The sequence below is a fragment of the Petaurus breviceps genome, unplaced genomic scaffold, assembly GCF_028583685.1.
Source record: "Petaurus breviceps papuanus isolate PSGF00001 unplaced genomic scaffold, PetGlider_PUasm1.0 101, whole genome shotgun sequence".
Lineage (NCBI taxonomy): Eukaryota > Metazoa > Chordata > Mammalia > Diprotodontia > Petauridae > Petaurus > Petaurus breviceps.
In genome coordinates this window covers 1,342,957-1,362,218 of record NW_027185575.1, presented here as the reverse complement: position 1 = coordinate 1,362,218, position 19,262 = coordinate 1,342,957, and positions in this window count along the sequence as shown.

Sequence of the window (19,262 nt, the reverse complement as noted above, 5' to 3'; positions counted from 1 at the left end):
CTTCTTCTTCTTCTTCTTCTTCTTCTTCTTCTTCTTCTTCTTCTTCTTCTTCTTCTTCTTCTTCTTCTTCTTCTTCTTCTTCTTCTTCTTCTTCCCATGCAGAGGACCTTGGTTTCATTCCCAGGCCTTTGTTCAAATGCCAAGTGTGCTACTTACTATATCTGTGACCTGGGCATATCACTTAACCTTGGTTTCCCCATCTGTAAAATGAGGGGTTAGAAATAAAACAGCAAAATAATTCACATGTTTATGACATCGAAAGACTTCCAAGCACCTTGAAAGCATTAGATGCTTTATAATGAGTAAATAATTTCCCCCCTTTTCTGTGACTATTTCATAATCTGCAGAATGGAGATGACCCTCATAAGGCCATACCAAATAGGGTTCTTGTGAGGAAAGAGTTTTACTAACTGGAGAGCTATATAGCTATAAATATGAATAATAATTATAATAAACTTCCATTATTAAAAACAAGTCCCTTTCCAATGTAACCTGCCAGTGTGGAGACAACCCTAGGTCCTCAAAAGTTATTATATATATATAGGCTATAGGCTCTGGTAGGTCCCACTGAGGCAGAAAGGCTTGAAATGGAGTACTATTGAGGTAGCAGCCTAGGATCAGAGAAGCTCATCACGAGACCTGAGACAGGGATATGTCAACAGCAGTTCTCTAAGATCATCCATGATTGTGAGGGCTATGATCTCTGGTCAGCTAGGTGGTAGAGTGGGTAGAGAGGCAGGACTGGAGTCAAAAAGACTTCTCTTCCTGAGTTCAAATCTGGCCTCAGACACAAATGAGCTATGTGATCCTGGGAAAGTCATTTACCCCTATTTGTCTCAGTTTCCTTATATACCAAATGGGCTGGAGAAGGAAATGGCAAACTACTTCTCTACCTCTGCCAAGAAAACCCCATCTGGGGTCATAAAGAGTTGGACATGACTGAAAAGATGACTTAACAACAATATCTGTCAATAGGAGAACATGTGAATAAACAAATGATAAGAATGAGCGAACGGGAAAGCATTTAATAAACACTGCTAGAGATATGCATAGAAAAACAAGATGATCCTTGCTCTCAAGGGATTCGTACTCTAAAGAGGGAGATGACATACTGGGCCCATGGTGACAAAATCAGGTCTCTAACGTACTTAAGAAGCAGAAGCATCATTATCACCCTTCCACACATATTATATGCTTCAAACAGATTTGAACCCCCTCTCATCCTGCCCCACCCCCACCTCCCAATCTCCACCTACTGAAATCCTACTCACCCTTCAAGGCCCTGCTGAAAAGCCACCTTCTCCATGGAGACCAGTCCTAATTTTCCAAGCAGGACCTCTCTGATTCTCATCCCACCTGGAAGCTTTATGTAGCTCTTTCTCTCTGTTCTCTGAACTCTCACTCTACCACTTGTTACCTGTATGGCCTTAGATAAGTTTTTTTACCCCTTTGAAATTCAATTTCTTCATCTGTAAAATAGGAAATTAGATGCGATGCCCAGGTCACTTCCCCTCAATGACCTCATCTGTCTAGTAGGGGCAACAATGTCAAGGTTGTTGTGAGGTTTAAATGACAGTCATTTATAGGTGCTTTATCCATAACTTATCAGCACAATCACACAGAAGTTATTTAATAAAATTTGTTGAACTGATGTGGGATATTTTTCCCCAAAATTAGTTTCCTCTGCTTGATTCTTCCTGTGGTAAGCAGCAGACTTTGGCCAAAAATGAAAAAGATGTCCTGACTCTAAAGGAGGAAAAGAAAAGCTCTTCAAATAAATTCACTAATTACTAAGCATTTATGGATTACCTACTGTATTCCTAACTATGATATGCTAGGCATGATGAGAGGGGCAAAAGAAGAATGAAGCAGGACTCTATCTATCTAGCTGCCTACTACAGAGACTTGTGGTAGAATTAAATGATAATGTGTTTAAAGCACTTTGAAACTGGAAATCAATAACTATAAATGCTAGGTGGTGGTAATAGCAGCAATGTAACAGTAGTAGCAGCAGCAGTAATAGTACAAGTAGAAGTAACAGTAATAGTAACAGTGGTAGCAGCAGCAGTGTCGTTATTCTGAAAAAGGATCTATGATCAATCATTGCAGTTATATCTGACTCACTGTAATCCCATTTGGAGTTTTCTGGGCAAAGATACTGGAGTGATTTGCCATTTCCTTCTCCAGCTCATTTTACAAATGAGGAAACTGAGGCCAACAGAATTAAATGATTTGCCTAAGGTCACACAGCTGGTCAGTATCTAAGGCTAGATTTGAACTCACAAAGAAAAGTCAGGCCCATCTTCTATCCAATGTGTCACCTAGTTACAGTAGGAGGAGGAGGAAGAGGAGGAGGAGGAAGAGTAGCAGCAATAGTAGTAGTAACAGTAGCAATAGTAGGAGTAATAGTAGCAGTAATAGTAGTATTAACAATAGCAGTAGCAGTAGTAACAATAGCAGCAATAATAGTAGCAACAGTAGTAGTACCAACAGTAGTAGTAGTAACAATAGTAGCAGCAGTAGTAACAATACTACCAGTAGTAACAGTAGTTAGTGTAGTAACAGTAGTTAGTAGTACCAGTGGTAGTAGTAGTAGTAGTAGTAGTAGTGGTGGTGGTGGTGGTGGTGGTGGTGGTGGTGGTGGTGGTGGTAGTAGAAACAGTAGCAGTAGTGGTAATAACAGTAGCAATAGTAACAATAGCAGTAGTAACAGTAGCAATAGTAAAATAAGACATTGGAGAAAAATGGTTTCAGAAGCCCCTTAGACCTTCAGCTATTCTATTCGACTTGGTATTTGTATACCTCTCCAATTATGAGCTCCATAAGGATAGGGAACCACAGCATCCATAGGGCCCAAGGCCTTATACACAGTGAGTACTTTTTTAAAAAAGTTTGCTGAATTTGAATTTGTCCAACCTCTGGCTCGTCTGTCAATGTCCCACCGACCTTTGCCAAATCAAAGGGCACCAGTTAAACTCCATCTCCCAGTGACCTGGCACTCTCTGCCTGCTTTCATTTCATGAGATCCCATCCTTTAAGTCAAATCTCAAACTTTATTATTCAAATACTTAAAGGTGTCCTTTGCATTATACATTCCTATAAATCAGGACTCCCCATTAGGACAAAACTGCTGTTCCTTGCCTGGGCATCATTAATGAAAGGTAGGGTAGGTGAGGGGGAATCTGTCTTGTTACATTTTATAGCCAGTCATCTTTTATCTTGATAACTTCTTAAAGAGAACTGCAATCAGCTTTTTTAAAGTTTTCAGAAAGTACAGGATTAGGAGGACCCGTTCAGTGAAGAAAAGGAAATGTTTCCTTGTTGTTTCTAGCAAAGTAACTGCAGAAGGTACAGAATGCCAGAGGCTGTTGCCAGCAAACCAACCCCAAATGGCACTCACCATTGAGGTTGGCCAGTGTGGTTCTCACTTCAGCCTCCTCTGATGCCCAGTAGTAGGTCATTCTCTTTCCCCATCAGACCTCATTATTGTACATCTTCTGCATTTCCAAAATCTTACAATCACAGAAGGATAGAGGTGGGAAGGGTCTCAGAACATAAACTGAAAGCATGGGGAAGTCCTTAATATCAAAGGGAAGAGGAGCCTTAGAACAAAGGATGTCAGAGCTAGGAGGAACTTGGGGACAGGGGAATTCCAGAGCTGGGAGGAGCCATAGAAAATAAGACTATGAAGGCTGGAAGCGGCCTTGGAACAAAGAATATCTGAACTATCAGAAGTGGAAGGGGCCTTAGAACACAGAATATCAAAGCTAGGAGAGGCCTTGGAAAAAAGTGGGGAGACTGCAACCTCCTAGGTCCTTGTGTGTGACCTTTTGACTGAGTCCAAGTTTTACAAAGCTAACACTTTTATTAAGGGGATTTTGTTATGTGAAGTTTAGATTCAGTCAAAGGGCTGCACTTGAGGACCTAGAGGGCCACATGTGACCTCAAGGCCGCAGGTTCCCCAACCCTGCCTTAGAACAGAAGACTATCAAAAAAGCTGGAAAATGCCTTAGAACAAAGAATACCAAAACCACCAGAGCCAGGAGGATCCTTAGAACATGAGTGTCAACTCATCAACTTAGAACATGAGAAGGCTCCTTAGAAAACAGAATATCAGAGCTGGGAAATATCAGAGAGTACAGGTCAGAGAGAGAAGAGCCCTTAACACATAGACACTTATTATAGGCTACTGTATATTAAGGTGAAAAGGTGCACCTTCCTGCCAGGAGAATGGTAAAGGACTGTGGGAATGGAATGTGTCATAAAGTGTCAGACGTAATGAGACGGGGCTCAAAGAGAGATAAGATACAGTAGGAAACTTGATGTCCATTCATTTCAGTCATGTTTGACTCTCCGTGACCCCATTTGGGTTTTTCTTGGCAAAGATACTGCAGTGCTTTGCCATTTCCTTCTCCAGATCATTTTGAAAATGAGGAAACTGAGGCAAACAAGGTTAAGTGACTTGCCCAGGGTCACACAGCTAATAAGCATCAGGACAGATTTAAATTCAGGTCTTTCTGCCTCTATCCATTGCACCATACTAGGCAAAGACTATGGTTAAAACCAAAAAAATTCAATAATGCTCGAAGACCACTTGGCCAATAGGCTGCACTGGCAACTCCTTTCATGTTTGACTAGACAGGTTCTGTGGCCCCTTTCAAGTCTCACATTCTGGGATTCCCTGAAAAAAATTTTTTTAATTAAGTCATCATTGTATGTTACAGTTATTTATGTTTACACCTTATCTCCCAACTATTATACACTATTAGCTCCCTCCAGAAAGACCCCTTGTCTTTCCTAAACTGTTATATCCCCAGTTGACATCACACAGAAGTTATTTAAGAAATGTTTGCTGAATCAGATTGATATGTGAATTCCCCCCAAAACAGCTTCCTCTGCTTGACTCTTCCTGTAAAAGCAGGCCGTTGGCCAAATATGAGAAAAGAAGCTTGGCTCCAGTAAAGAAAAACTGAACATGCAACCAAATCAATTCATTAACATATAAGCATTTATGGATCTACTAACTATAAGCCTAATTTCCGCATGCTGGGCATAATGAGGGAGGCAAAAAAAGAATAAAGCATCGTCATTCACATCCTCAAGAAACATCCAATCTTGTTGGGAGGACACAAAAATTCATAGCTAGTTAGTATATATAAAGTACTTTAAAGTTTGCAAAGAGCTTTGCAAATATCTCATTCAAGTTTCCCAACATTCTGTGAAGTAGGTGTTATACATTTTAAAGATGAAGAAAATTAGGCTAATAGAGGTCAAGTGACTTGCCCAGGGTTACACAGCTGGGAAGGTGCTGAGGCTGGATTTGAACTCAGGTCTTCCTGATTCCAGGACAGTGTTCTACTGTGCCACCTACCTTCCTCAGAAGACAAAGCCACTTGAAGCTATTGAGGAGCAATGCCAAGATAGTATCTATATAACTGTGTTAAGTATTGTGGGGCATATATTAAAGGTAATAGTTCAGAGATAAGGCAGGTCTTGTATGGGCTGGGGTACTAAGGGGAGATAGAAGCTGAGTTAGATCTCAGAATCCCCCTTATGAGCTGTGAGGCCATGGCCAAGTCACTTCATATCCTCAGCCCTCATTTGCTTCATCTGTAAAGGGACTAGATGGCCCCTGTAATCCCACCATAGGTAGTGGCACAGTGGATAGCACATCAGACCTGGAGTCAGGAAGACCTGAGTTCAAATCCCATCACAGACATTTACTAGCTGAGTGACCCTGGACAAGTCATTAACTTCTATCTGCCTCAGTTTCCTCATCTGTAAAATGGGAATGATAACAGCTCCTGCCTTCAGAGTTGTTGGGAGGATCAAATGAGATAATAATTGTAAAATGCTTAGCACAGTTTGGGGCACATAGTAGGTGCTATATAAATGTTAGCTATCATCAACATGATCATCATTGTATATATAGATCATATAGGTCGATGAGTCTGTGATCTTACAAATACACAGGGAAACATGCAAACCTACATCCATTCAGATAGGTAGCATATATGTAGTATAAGTATATGTATATATGCACTGAAGCAGCATCCAAGCACGGGGCAGTCCACAAGCATTGCATTCATCAAGCCCTTATTGAGGGTCAGTCATTTTGCTGAGCACTGAGGATATAAAGAAAAATAAAATAAAGCCCCTCCCCGTCCAGGGAGGGAGATGGCAGGCAAACAGCTCCGTAACAGTCATGATGCGTCCGAGGTCCGTCAGAGGTTAACTCGTCGGATTAATTGATTGACTGACTGACAATCCTGGACAGAAGATCTACAGATGGATAGTTGACAGTCATTAGGTTACAAAGAGGCATGGATAGCATGGACACATATACCAATACAGTGGCATTGTGTAGACAGACAGATAGTCACACAGTTGGTGACACACATTCTGGCTCAACCAGAAGGGTGGGCACAAACATAGGAACGAAAGGATAGATGGGCAGACACATGGCCACACACACACACACACACACACACACACACACACGCCACCATGAAGAACTTTTCTTCAAAGAGTATAAATCCTTTGTGCTAGAGAGTGTTATAAAACTCTCGACTCTGAGAAGAAGAAAAAGAGGAATTTATCACCGAGAAATAAAATTTTTCCCTGGGATGAAATTTGGCACCAGAGGCCTATGGGATCCCTCCTCCTGCCTTTTCCAATTTGCACTGTATTGCTGAATGTTCAAACCTATTATATTTTGGATGTCACGAACCTTGACAGTGACAAGAGGCAGGACAGTGGATTTGCTCATTGCAATGATGCTGCCTTCCATGCATTGGAGGGAGGATGGGGAAGAGGCTCTCTTGAGACAAAGAATATTTGGTTGGATGTCCAAACGCAAGATCAGAGTCCTGGTATTGGTTGAGATCAGTTTTCTACAGTAGGTTCTGAATGAGAATCTCATAATTATGGAATGTCAGAGCTTGGAGGAATGTAGAACGCAGAATATCAGAGTTGGGAGGAGCCTGAGAATGACAGAGCTGGGAGGGCCCTTAGAACAAAGGATGGCAGAGCTGGGATAAACCTTGCAATGGAGGATGTCAGTGGTTGGAGGGCCCTCAGAACAGAGGATGTCAAAGCTGGGAGGATCCTTAGAACACAAGATGTCAGAGCTGGGAGGGTTCTGAGAACACAGAATACCAGAGCTGAGAGACCTAAGAATATTGATTGTCAGACTTGTGGACAATTTCATTGAATTTACAACTAGAAGGTATCTTAGAAATCATCTGGTTCAAGGATCCTTGAACTTATTATTATTTGGGGTTTTTTTTTTTGCTTTTTGGAGGGGCGAAGGCAGAGCTATTGGGGTTAAGTGACTTGCCCAAGGCCATACAGTTAGTAAGTGTTAAGTGTCTCAAGCCAGATTTGAACACAGGTCCTCCTGACTCCAGGGCCAGTGCTCTATTCACTGCTCCACCCAGCCATCCCCTTGAACTGATTTTTTAATGAAAACAATTTATTTCTTTTATTCTTAATTAAAATAATTTAATTAAATTATTAAAGATGAAATTTCAAAAAATAATTTGACAACCTAAATTTCGATATATGTGGTTTCTTTTTAAATAGTGTGTATTTATGCATTTAAAGCACTGATTCTGAAGAGGACTCCATAAACTTCACTAACCTGTCAAAGGCATCCATCACACACACACACACACACACACACACACACACACACACACACATACACACACACACACACTATCCAGAATTTCTGCTCTTTTTACTGGCAGAACACAAACTAGAACCCAAGTCTGCCCTCCCTGCTAGGTGTATTTAAGTACAATAAGAAGGTTTATATATAGGCACAGTTCTGCTGGTTTCCTTAGCAACAGCTTTTGCAGTTCCCCCACCCCACCCCCCAATCCCTTGCCACAGGACACTGTATTTTTAAAATAACATTCAAGTAGAAAACTAAGGAGGATTTTGTAATTTTTTTTAAATGGGAGATTTAAAGTAATTTCACAAGGGGAAAGAGTTCAAGCCTTCAGATGGAGGCAATAAGAGATTTTGCTGGATTTGTCTTGTAAAATGCTTATTATACCCATGGTCACCCACTGCCTCCAGCTCTTCTAGCAGGAGCCCAGATCCCCAGCAGGCCCAGGGCACCAGTCTGCAAGGCCATGTAATGAAGCAAAGTGTGGGCCTATCAAATCCCAGGATGGAAAGTGCTTGGTCTCTGCAGAGACCGTGGAGAAGCATATGATAAAAACTGTTATTATTTACATTTATCTTAAGGTTTATAAGACAATTTCTATATAATAACTCATGAGATATTCACCGCAACCTTGCAAGGTAGGAGCTTTCACTATTCCCATTTTGAAGATGAGAAAACTGAGGCTCAGGGAGGTATCTGTCAGTTGTCCTTCATTCTGGAAGAGGACCAAAATGACATCACTACGTTAGAGTCAAGGTATACCGTGTGTCCGACTGTGGCTGGTCAGACCAACATGAGCTCAGAATGCTCTACCACGGGTCAGGCACAAATAGTCCATGTGAACATTGGGGGTGGAGTCTCTAAATCTGCCCATCTCTCATTTCTCTTGAGCTACTTCAATTCTGCTTTTCTCACAGAACAGAGAGCCTTCTCTGATGGGGGCACACCATGCCATGCTACACAGTCCTGTGCCAGTGTCTCCCATCTATCACAATCAGCTCCAAAGGTCTTAAGAGAGACCTTGACAGTGTCATTGTATTGCTTCTTCTGGCCACCATGTGAGCACTTGCCCTGGGTGAGTTCTCCATGAAACAGTCTTTTTGGAAACTGTACATTTGCCATTCGAACAGCATGGTGAGCCCACGGGAGTAGTGCTCTGCACAACGGAGTTTGAATGCTTGGCAGTTTAGTTCAAGAAAGGATCTCGATGTCTGGTACCTTATCCTGCCAGGGATCTTCAGAATCTTCCTAATACAATTCAAATGGAAGCGATTCAGTTTCCTGGCATGGCATTGGTAGACTGTCCAGGTTTCACAGGCATACAACAATGAGGTCAGCATAAAAAGCTCTGTAAACTTTCACTCTGATAAGCAGTCTAATACATCTTCTCTCCCACACTTGCCTTCAGAGCCTCCCAAATAATGAGCTAACTTCAGGATTGCATGTGTCAACTTCATTATCAGTGCATACATCCCTGAAAAGTACACTACCAAGGTAAGTGACCTTATCCACCGTATTCAAACTTCTTCATTTGCTGGTTCCACAAATGGATGGTATGGTGCTGGCTAATGGAGGACCTGTTTTCTTGATGTTAATTGTTAGGCCAAAATCAGCACAAGCAACTGAGAATTGATCCATACTTTGTTGCAGCTCAGCCTCAGAGGCTGCATTGAGTGCACAATCATCTGCAAACAAACAAACAAAAAAATCATGCATCAATACTCCTTCCGCTTTTGTCTTGGCTTGTAGCCTTTTCAAGTTGAATAATTTACCATCAATGTGATGGCTGGCCTTGATGCTGTGTTTGTCTTCGTTGAAGGCATTTGACAACATGGGTGAAAACATCATGCTAAAAATCATAGGAGCAAACACATAGCTTGGTTTCACTCCATTGGTGACTGGGAAAGCATGAGAACATAGTCCATTATTCAGAACCCAGCAAGCATGCCATTGAAAACTGATTTACAATGCTGATGAACTTCTCTGGGCAACCAAATTTCGACACAATTTTTCCATAAGCCCTCATGATTGACAGTATCAAAAGTCTTGGTTTAGAAACAATGTGTACAGACCTCTGTTCTACTCCTGGCATTTCTCCTGAAGTTGCCAGGCAGCAAACACCATATCGACTGGCCTTTGGACCATTCTGAAGCCACACTGGCTCTAAAGTAGATGATCATCTTCAAGGTGAAGGACCAGCCCATTAAGGAAGGCTCTAGCAAGAATCTTGCCAGCAATGACTAAGAGAGAGAGAACATCCCCTCCCCAGTGATTGTCACAGGACGATCTATTTTCTTTACCTTTATAGAGGTGGACAATTGAGGTATCTTTGAATTCCTGGGGAACAACCTCCTCTTGCCATAACCCACAAAATTTCAGTCGGCTTTGATATGAGAAATGGATACACCTTATAAATCTCAGCTGGAATAGAATCAGCACCAGGTGCTTTGACACAGGGGAGTTGCCTAATGGCATTCAAAACCTCTTCTTCAGTTGGAAATTTGTCTAGAGAGGGACTGACTTCAATCCGAGGTAAATGGTCAATGGCTTCAGCATTGATTGATGATGGTCTGTTGAGAACACTACAGAAACATCCATCCCATCTCTCTAGGATCATGCCCTTATCACTAATCAATGTGGCTCCATCAGCACTGAGTAGCTGAAATGCACCATATGTCTTTGGCCCATAAATAGCCTTCAGGGCATCATAAAGGCTCTTTGGATGGTTACTATCAGCATAAAACTGAATTTTATTTGCCTTCTTATTGAGCCAAGAATCCTGCATTTCTCTAAGTTTCACTTGTACTTTACTTTTGATAGAGCTAAATGCTGCCTTCTTAGGGGGACAGATGAACTATCCTACTCATAAATCTTGTGGAGTTCTCATTTTTCATTTAGCATCTTCTGAATTTCCCCATTATTTTTGTCAAACTAGTCTTGATGTTTGCAAGTATTCTGACCCACTGTACACCAAATCTCTGAAATCTGCCCCACTCATTTTCTGTTCCACTGTGGCCAACTGTGCGTTGGCTCAACTTTCCCTCCAAGTTAGCAGGGAACTATTCCAGCTCTGGGAAGTCCTGTAATCTGTTGACATTAAATCTTCTGATAGTCATCTTGCCTTGGGGCTGCCAAAAGGATAAGTCTTTGATCAGTCCAGCACTCTGCACCACAAATTGCCTTTGTCACTCCCACATCCTGTCTGTCTCTTCTATGACATGGCTTCTTAAATGCCAATGTTTGCTGAAAGGGTTTTGAAGTTTTATTGCATTTTGGTAAAGGGAAGACGGAAGGTAATGAGATGCATGAGTCTTCAATAGTAAGTGACCACTGCTGTCGCTGTTTCCAACTCTATTTCTCCCAAGGGCTCCCTGCCATGTCTGACAGTCTGAAGTCCCTCTAGTACTAAAGTCATCCAGAATTATAAGCTTGTCCTCTTTTGGCATACTGATGATGACGGTCTCCAGGTCTTCATAAAATTTTTCTTTGACCTCATCAGGGTTCATCATGGTAAGAGCATATACACTGATGATGGTGGCATCACATTTTCCTGAAAGTGGCAATCACATTGTTGTGAGCCTGTTGTTTTCCCCATTTGAGGCATACAAGCCTGTTGACTAGATTAGTTTTGATTACAAAACCCACCCCACCACACCAGCTTTACAGCATTCCCCTTTGCTGTGGCTACTCCAGGAAAACATGTATCCAGTTCCAATTTTGGTAAGCCAGCCTTAGTTTGCCAGCCTTGTTTCACTCAGGGCTGCTATTTAGATGTGATGGCTGCTGAGTTCTCTCACAACAAGAACTGTTGATTGTTCAGATCTACTAGATTTTGTGGTGTCTATAAGTGTGCCCACATTCCATGTACCTGTGATGAGCAGAATCATCTTTGGAGAAGTTTTTTTTTTAAGCAATCAGGGTTAAGTAACTTGCTCAAGGTTACACGGCCAGGTGTTTCTGGGTGGGTGCTAAGTGTCTGAGCCCGGGATTCGATCTCCAGGTCTTCTCAACACTGGAGCCGGTGCTCTTACTCGCTGTGCTACCTGGCCGCCCCTGGAGAAGTTTTTGTACATTTTTGTGTTTCAACCACAGGGTGGGATTCCCCACCTGCCCTGGTAAACAGGCCAGGGTTGGGTAAGTAGATACATTTTAGGGCACCTTTTCTAACCCCTTCCTCACACCAGGAGGTGAACAATGCAGTCCTGAAAGGCTGCTCAGGAACCCAGGGGGCTACTGCTTCCAGTGAAAAGATGACACTCTGGCCCAGGTCACCTATGTGTAGGGTTGTGACTACAGCTCCCAGTGTATCAGCACCTGCTACTTCATCACTTTCCTGTTGCCGTGGGACTTTGAGATAGGTAAAAATGGTGAAATGATAGGGGTGATGTCTTTAGATTCATGCATAAGTTGGATTTAAGTTAGGCAGAGTTTCACAAAGTCACTCTCTCTTCCAGAATTGTCACAGTCCAGTGATAGGATGGAGTCTAGAGAACTGGTGATGGCTCGAGATACAGTGCATTACCTTGGCTTCTTCAATTCTAACCAAGCTCTAAGTTCGTCACAGCACCTGCTTCAGCCACCTTTGTGGCCACTGGAACGAAATGTTCTCATCCACCCATTCCACCAGGGAAAGTCTTCACATACTCAGCACAGACATCCTCCTAGAGCTTGAGAGCCCTTAGTTACCCTCAACCTAATTTAGCCCATCTCCTGAAATGGTTTACTGTGGGGTGGCTGCTGTGCATGCTACAGCTTCTTGGAGCTACAGGTGAGAGTTAGATGGAACAGGGAGACACCAAATGTAGAAAGCAGCCCTCACACCAGAGGAACCCATCTTCCCTGATCACACCAACACTCAGGGTTAGTGACTTGCCCAGGGCCACACAGCTAGTAAGTGTCTGAGCTTGGGTTTGAACTCAGGTCCCCCTGACAACAGGGTTGGTGCTCTATCCACTACACTGGACATAGGAACTGAGGATATAAAGATGGAAAGATCTTTCTAACTGTCTGTGATTCTACAGCTAGCAAATATATGTGATGGAATCTGACCTCATTACACTCTGACATGTCCAGAGCTACTGTCATTATAGCTCAGTTGACAATTGATGGGAGATCTGAGGTTCTAAGAAGTAAGGATGATTTCCCCGGGCCTCAGTTTCCTCATCCATAGAATGAGGATGTTGGATGAAATGACCTTTAAAGTCCCTTCAAGTTCTAAATCCACATTACTCAGAAGTCCAGGTCAAAATCTATCCTAATCCTTCTGGGACACCTTCTGCCAGGGGCCTTCTCTTTTTGGAGATTTACCACCCAAAATCTGACACAGTGAAAAGATGATGGGATTGAGATTCAAAGGCCTGGTTCCCTTCCCTGCTTTGCCAGTCACTGCATCTCTGCATTTTCCTCCTCAATAAAAATAGAGCTTTGAGTGCAATACAAGGTCCCTTTCACCTCCACATTTCTGATCCTCTCATCCCCCATGTCCATTTACCAGCCCTTCTCAACAAGAAGAGGACTCAGACTAAGGCCTGGGGAAGCAAAAGGCAGCAGCATAAGGAACTCTGCTAGTTGGGCACCCTTCTAAATTGTTGGTGTTCAGGCTTTTTTCAATCACGTCCGACTCTTTGTGACCCACCTTGGGGTTTTCTTGGCAGAGATACGGGAGTGATTTTACCATTCCCTTCTCCAGCTCATTTTACAGATGAGGAAACTGAGGTAAACAAGGTGAAGTGGCTTGCCCAGGGTCACGCAGCTAGGACACGTCTGAAGTGGGATTCAAGCTCAGATCTTTTTGACTTTAGGTCTAGATCGCAACCACTATGTCACCCACCTGCTGCTCTAAATTACTTTGCAGCATTACTTCAAACAGATTTGAATTGTTTCCCTTGAAAGAATGCAGACTCACTACAAAGTCTGTTTCCTTTCTGTCTTTATATCCTCAGTTCCTAGCACTGTGCCTGAAACACAGCAGGTGCCTAATAAGTGTCTGTTGATTGACTAATTGATTGTTAGGGGGTAGTGTGTTAGAATCTAGTTCAAGTTCTAGTCTCTTCTGTTGGCTGGGAGACCGGGGGAAGGCAATTAACTTCTCTAATCTTCAAGTTTTTGTTCTTGCATTTTTTTTCCAGCTGCCACAGGGAGACAATGATACCTTCCCTGAAATAAGATGGTGATTAAATTCAGGGATGTATTGAAACTAGCTACTAATGAGCAAGAGCTGATTGTTAAATTATCATGGAATGAGATGCCATGAAGGAAATTCTACTGAAGAGCTCAAAATACTATAAGAAAGGGGGTAGGGGGGAGAGTCGATTTTGTTTTCCTCTACAAAGAGATGTCATGCCTCAGCACACAATTTAAAACAACCCAGATGAGTTGGTCATCCAAATATCACTGGACCTGCCCAGCTAATGCTCCCATCCCCACTGAAGGGGACATATAGGATTTCCTCAAAGAAGGGCTAGGTGCCAGAAGAAAACAAAAGTACGAAAGAACATTCAAAGGAAAGGAGTGAAGAAATACCATCCCCACTCCCATTCCTATCTTTCCAAGTTAACCACCTTGACTCAGAGAGGGACAAGCTCACATCCTCCTTGGTGAAAGGGGCAAGAGGTAGAAAGCTGGAAGGTACTTCTGAAGTCATCTTCTCCAAGCCTCTCACTTAATAGATAAGAAAGAGAGAGATTGACTTTCCCAAAGTCCCACGAGGAGGAGGAGGAGGTAGAGCCAATATTTGAACCCAGATCTCCCCTCTTTCCACAGTTTACTTGGGCAAGGAGCAAGAATCATGATGATCAATGATTGAGAACTTGGAAAGACCCTTAAGAATTCACCTACTTCAAGAGTTCTTAATCTTTTGTGTGCCATGGATACACACACACACACACACACACACACACACACACACACACACCTTGGACTAGTCTGATGAATCCCATAGATCTCTTTCTCCTGATCATGTTTTTAAATACATAAAAAACATAGAATTACAAGGGAAATCATGCTAAAATATAATTAGTAAAACACTTCTTAACCAGGTTAAGAAATCCTGGTTCTAGTCTAACCCTCTTGTTTTCCAGAAGATATTGACTTGCTCAAGACCATATAAGAGCCTGAATTCAAGCTCAAGTCTTCTAACTAAAAACCCACTTTTCCATGCTGTCTCCTTAGGAGAAAAAATATATTTTTTCTTGAAATTCAATAAGCACCCAAATGAAGGCCTGCTTCAGTACACAAGAACTGGGCTAGACAATCATCATCATCATCATCATCATCATATGGCCCTCAAGAAGCTTACATGCTACTGGGATTTTCTTCCTGCAATTTTTAACTGATTTAGGGAGATTGTTTGCAAAGACTGAATCGCAATAGAAAGCACAAACATAGGTTAAAAATGTCAATTTCATTTTGGAACCTGAGACACTCTGGGACCTTGAGGGAAGCCAAAGTGTTAGTTTCTCATCTTCAAGGTCAACCTGTATCCACCACAGACACATTCATTGCTTCCTCCTACAGATGTCTGGACATTATGTGACATTTTCCCTCTGTGGGCCACATTCTTTTTCTTTTCTGTAAAAGGAAAGGTTTGGATTGAAGGGTCTCTCAGGGATCTCCCAACTCTAAAGAGGCCCCAGTGTATACCTCAAGAAATAGAACATAGTAAATACTTGCTAAACATTTGTTGATTGATTAGGGGAAAGGAGAGGAGAACCAAAGAATTCAGGCTATGGGATCTAAGGAACAAAAGGTAGCTAAATGAATACACTTTACTTTCTCTTTCTTATCCTATTTGGTCTTCAAAGGGATCTGTTTTCTGGGCCAAACGCAAGGAGAAGGGAGTCAGCATTGGGATTCTCATGCAGAAACAAGTTCCACCAAGGCAGGAGAAAACTCTTGACTATGGGGATGGACAAAAGAAAACTCTAGGGGTTGCTAGGTGGTGCAGTGAATAGAGCAACAGGCCTGGAGTCAGGAGGACCTGAGTGCAAATCTGGTCTCAGACACTTGACATTACTAGCTGTGTGACCTTGGGCAAATCACTTAACCCCAATTGCCTTATCTTTCCAGAAAGAGAGAAGAAGGAAGGAAGGAAGGAAGGAAGGAAGGAAGGAAGGAAGGAAGGAAGGAGGAAAGGAAGGAAGGAAGATCTCTTGATATGTGGTCCAGCAGACACCTGCCATTTGCCATCCCAATGCTTAGTGGTTTCTTGTCACTCTCAGTACAAGCAGATTCGTTAAAGTAGCCCCCACCCCAAAAAACTCTCCCCTGAGTAAGAGGATTTAGATGAACTTCAGTCCAATGACAGGAAAAAGCAAAGAAGAAAATCTTCCCTAGCAGAGGCCCTGCCTGTGGACTATTTAAAACCGTGGTAGCAGAAGCACAGATGGTTTGTGTATCTCTGAGGGGAAAAAATAAACACAGAGGGGTAAGGAAAAGCCCAGGAGCTGCAGGGAGCCGTGCCAGGGCTGAGATACGAGCTAAGCTCTCACCAAAAAAGCCGAAATCGTCTGAAAATTTATTTTTTACTGCGTGAGCTACAAATAAGAAATCAAAAGGGCAGTGTCACTGTATAAAGAATGGCCAGTCAACAAAAGGGCTATTTTCATTTTGTAAAGAAATCTTTAACTCTGTCTCCCTCTCGGAGTGCAGAAAGCAGAGCCTCCTGCAGGGATGGGAGCAGATATTACACACATACATACACACACATTAATATACATATACATACACACCACACACACTCACACAAGTTCATATACACATGCATACATATACCACACACACATACATACTCAGCCTAATCTAGAAGCATCTGTAATATGCAGTGGAAAGAATATTAGACTCGGGAGTCAGGAGAGATGCAGACTTGAATCTGATCTCAAACAAAGCTGAATAGTGTGACCTTGGGAAAGTCATTCAACCTCCCTGATTTTCAGTTTCCTTATTTGAATAAATTGTATAAACATGGATTTCAGCCTGGAAGGGATAAGTCCAGCCATCCCTCATTTTACAGATAAGGAATCTGAGGCATAGGTAAGCCAAATGACTTGCCCAAGGTCATATAGATCTTAAGTGTCTGAGGCTGGATTTGAACTCATATCTCACTGATTCCACATCTGGTGTCACATCTACAATGCTCTGCCTTATCTCACTAGTTCATTGTATAACCCAGAGCAATATCCTTTCCCCTTTCTGGATCCGTTTCTTTTTCTATAAAAGTAATTGTGAGGGATGTTAGACTAAATGAGCCCTGAGATCCTTCCCCACTCTATTATTTTACTTGACTCTCAGTATCTGCTGACAAGGCCTTGCAAATAGTAGACACAACGCTTGTTTTTTAGTTGAAACACCCTTGGATTCTCCCTGCCTCAGTTTCCCCACTTCTCAAAACAGGCTAAGGCCATTCTACCACACATACTCCAGCTGAACATCTAAAGACTGGGAAGCCTTAAGGAAGTCCTATGACCCAGTAGGAAGGTACTAGATTAGGGGGACCCAGGACCTGGATTTGAATCCTACTTCCACTCCTCTATTGACTATGTGACTCTGGGCAAGTCACTGAACCCTTGCAGATCTCAATGTTCTCTGTAAAAGAGAGGGCTGAACTTAATGCCCTCTAGGATTCCTTCCAGATTATCTGCCAAGTGTGCAGCAGTACTTAGAAGGGAGATGCCTCCCAGCCCCCAAGAAATCAGATGGGAAAGGGACTTGGTATATTACTTAGCTGAGTTTAATGTAACCTGAGGCAAAAACCCAGGGAGAGAATTTGGGCAAATGTGTCCTTTTGCCTTTGACCTTCCTTTGATTAGTCTTTTTTCTGTTTTGTCCTCCAAATGCCTCTTCCACATTTCCATGCATTTCTCTTATCCCACTTTGGTGAGTTTCCCTTGTAGAAGGTAGAATTTTCAAACCTGATTTATTTTCCCCACTAAGTGTTGGCTCTTATTCCCACGTGTTCCCTTAAATGACAACCTTTATCCTTGTCAATATTGTCTTGTCCCCAGTCAACATCAGCACTACTCTTAGCCGGTAGTCTGCCTATGATGCCCAGCTTCCAGCTTTCCTCTTCTGGAGGGCTCTAGCTCTGATGTGTACCTTCCCAACCCCTTCCTCAGCATAGCTGTGCAATTCCATTCCACATCATTGATTTCAATCATAGGTACTTAACCTGGAGCCCATGACCCTTGAGATTTTTAAATAAATAGATAGATACACATACATATTTGTATTTATATGTGTGTGAACAGATAATTTTGTATTTAGGGGTACGTATGTATGTGTGCATGTATATATATACATACATATAATTTAATTTTAAAAACCAAGGGTTTCAGGCCCCAGGTTAAGAACCTATGATCTAAATAAATGCTTGTTGAATTGAATTGCACAAATGTATTGAGGGAAGGAAAGGTATGTTTGAAGCTAAAGCCCTTCAGCAGAGGGAAAGCTGGAAGCTAAGCATCATGGGAAGGCAGAGATAGACAGAGAAAGACATACAACTAGAGATGACACAGTGGATACAGTGCTGAACCTGAATTCAAATCTGGCCTCAGACACTTCCTAGCTGTGTGACCCTGGGCAAGTCATTTCACCCTGTTTGCCTCAGTTTCCTCATCTGTAAAATGAACTGGAAAAGAAAATGACAAACCACTCTAGTATCTTTGCCAAGAAAACCCCAAAAGGGGGCACAGAGTCAGACATGAGTGAACAACAACAGATATAGAACTTATGAATTTTATATTACGCATTTAAAAAACGTGATTCTGAGAAGGGGCCCATAGACTTCCCTAGACTGACTGCCAGAGGGGTCCAGGTCACACAAAAGATTAAGAACCTTTAAGAGTGCTGGAATACAAAGAGTGAAAATGAGAAGTAGTCCTTGACCTCCATGAGCATCCAGTCCAATAGGAAAATACAACCCACAGGGGATTGAGACAGGACCTGAGATTTCATTGCAATAGTGAATTCTGGGAAAAGCATTTTCTCTTCACATACATGGTGGCAGCATTCTTCATAACTTAAGAGTCTTAGAGGGGTGCCATAGGGAAGTTAACTTGCCCTAAGTCACGAAAGAAGGAAGGAAGGAAGGAAGGAAGGAAGGAAGGAAGGAAGGAAGGAAGGAAGGAAGGAAGGAAGGAAGGAAGGAAGGAGGGATGGAAAGGAAGAAAGAAGGGAGAGAGGAAAGGTGGAAGGGAGGGAGGAAGAAAGGAAACAAGGAAGGAAGGAAGAGAGTGAGGAAAGAAAAAAGGGAAAGAGAAAGGCATTTATTAAGTACTGTCTATGTGTTCCCCACACTGCACTAACCACTTTACAATTATTATCTCATTTGATCCTTGCAGACAACCCTGTGAGATAGATGCTATTATCTCCATTTTACAGTTGAGGAAACTGAGGCAAACAAAAGTTAAGTGACTTGCCTGAATCACACAGCTAGTGTCTGAGGTTTGATTTGAACTCTTGTCTTGCTTCCTCCAGGTCTAGTGCTCTATCCACCACGCCACCTAATTGCTTCTCTTGTGCCTCTGAAGATGGCATTTAATCAGAGCATACTTAACATCTTTTGAGTTTGGTAGGATACAAGAACATTGAC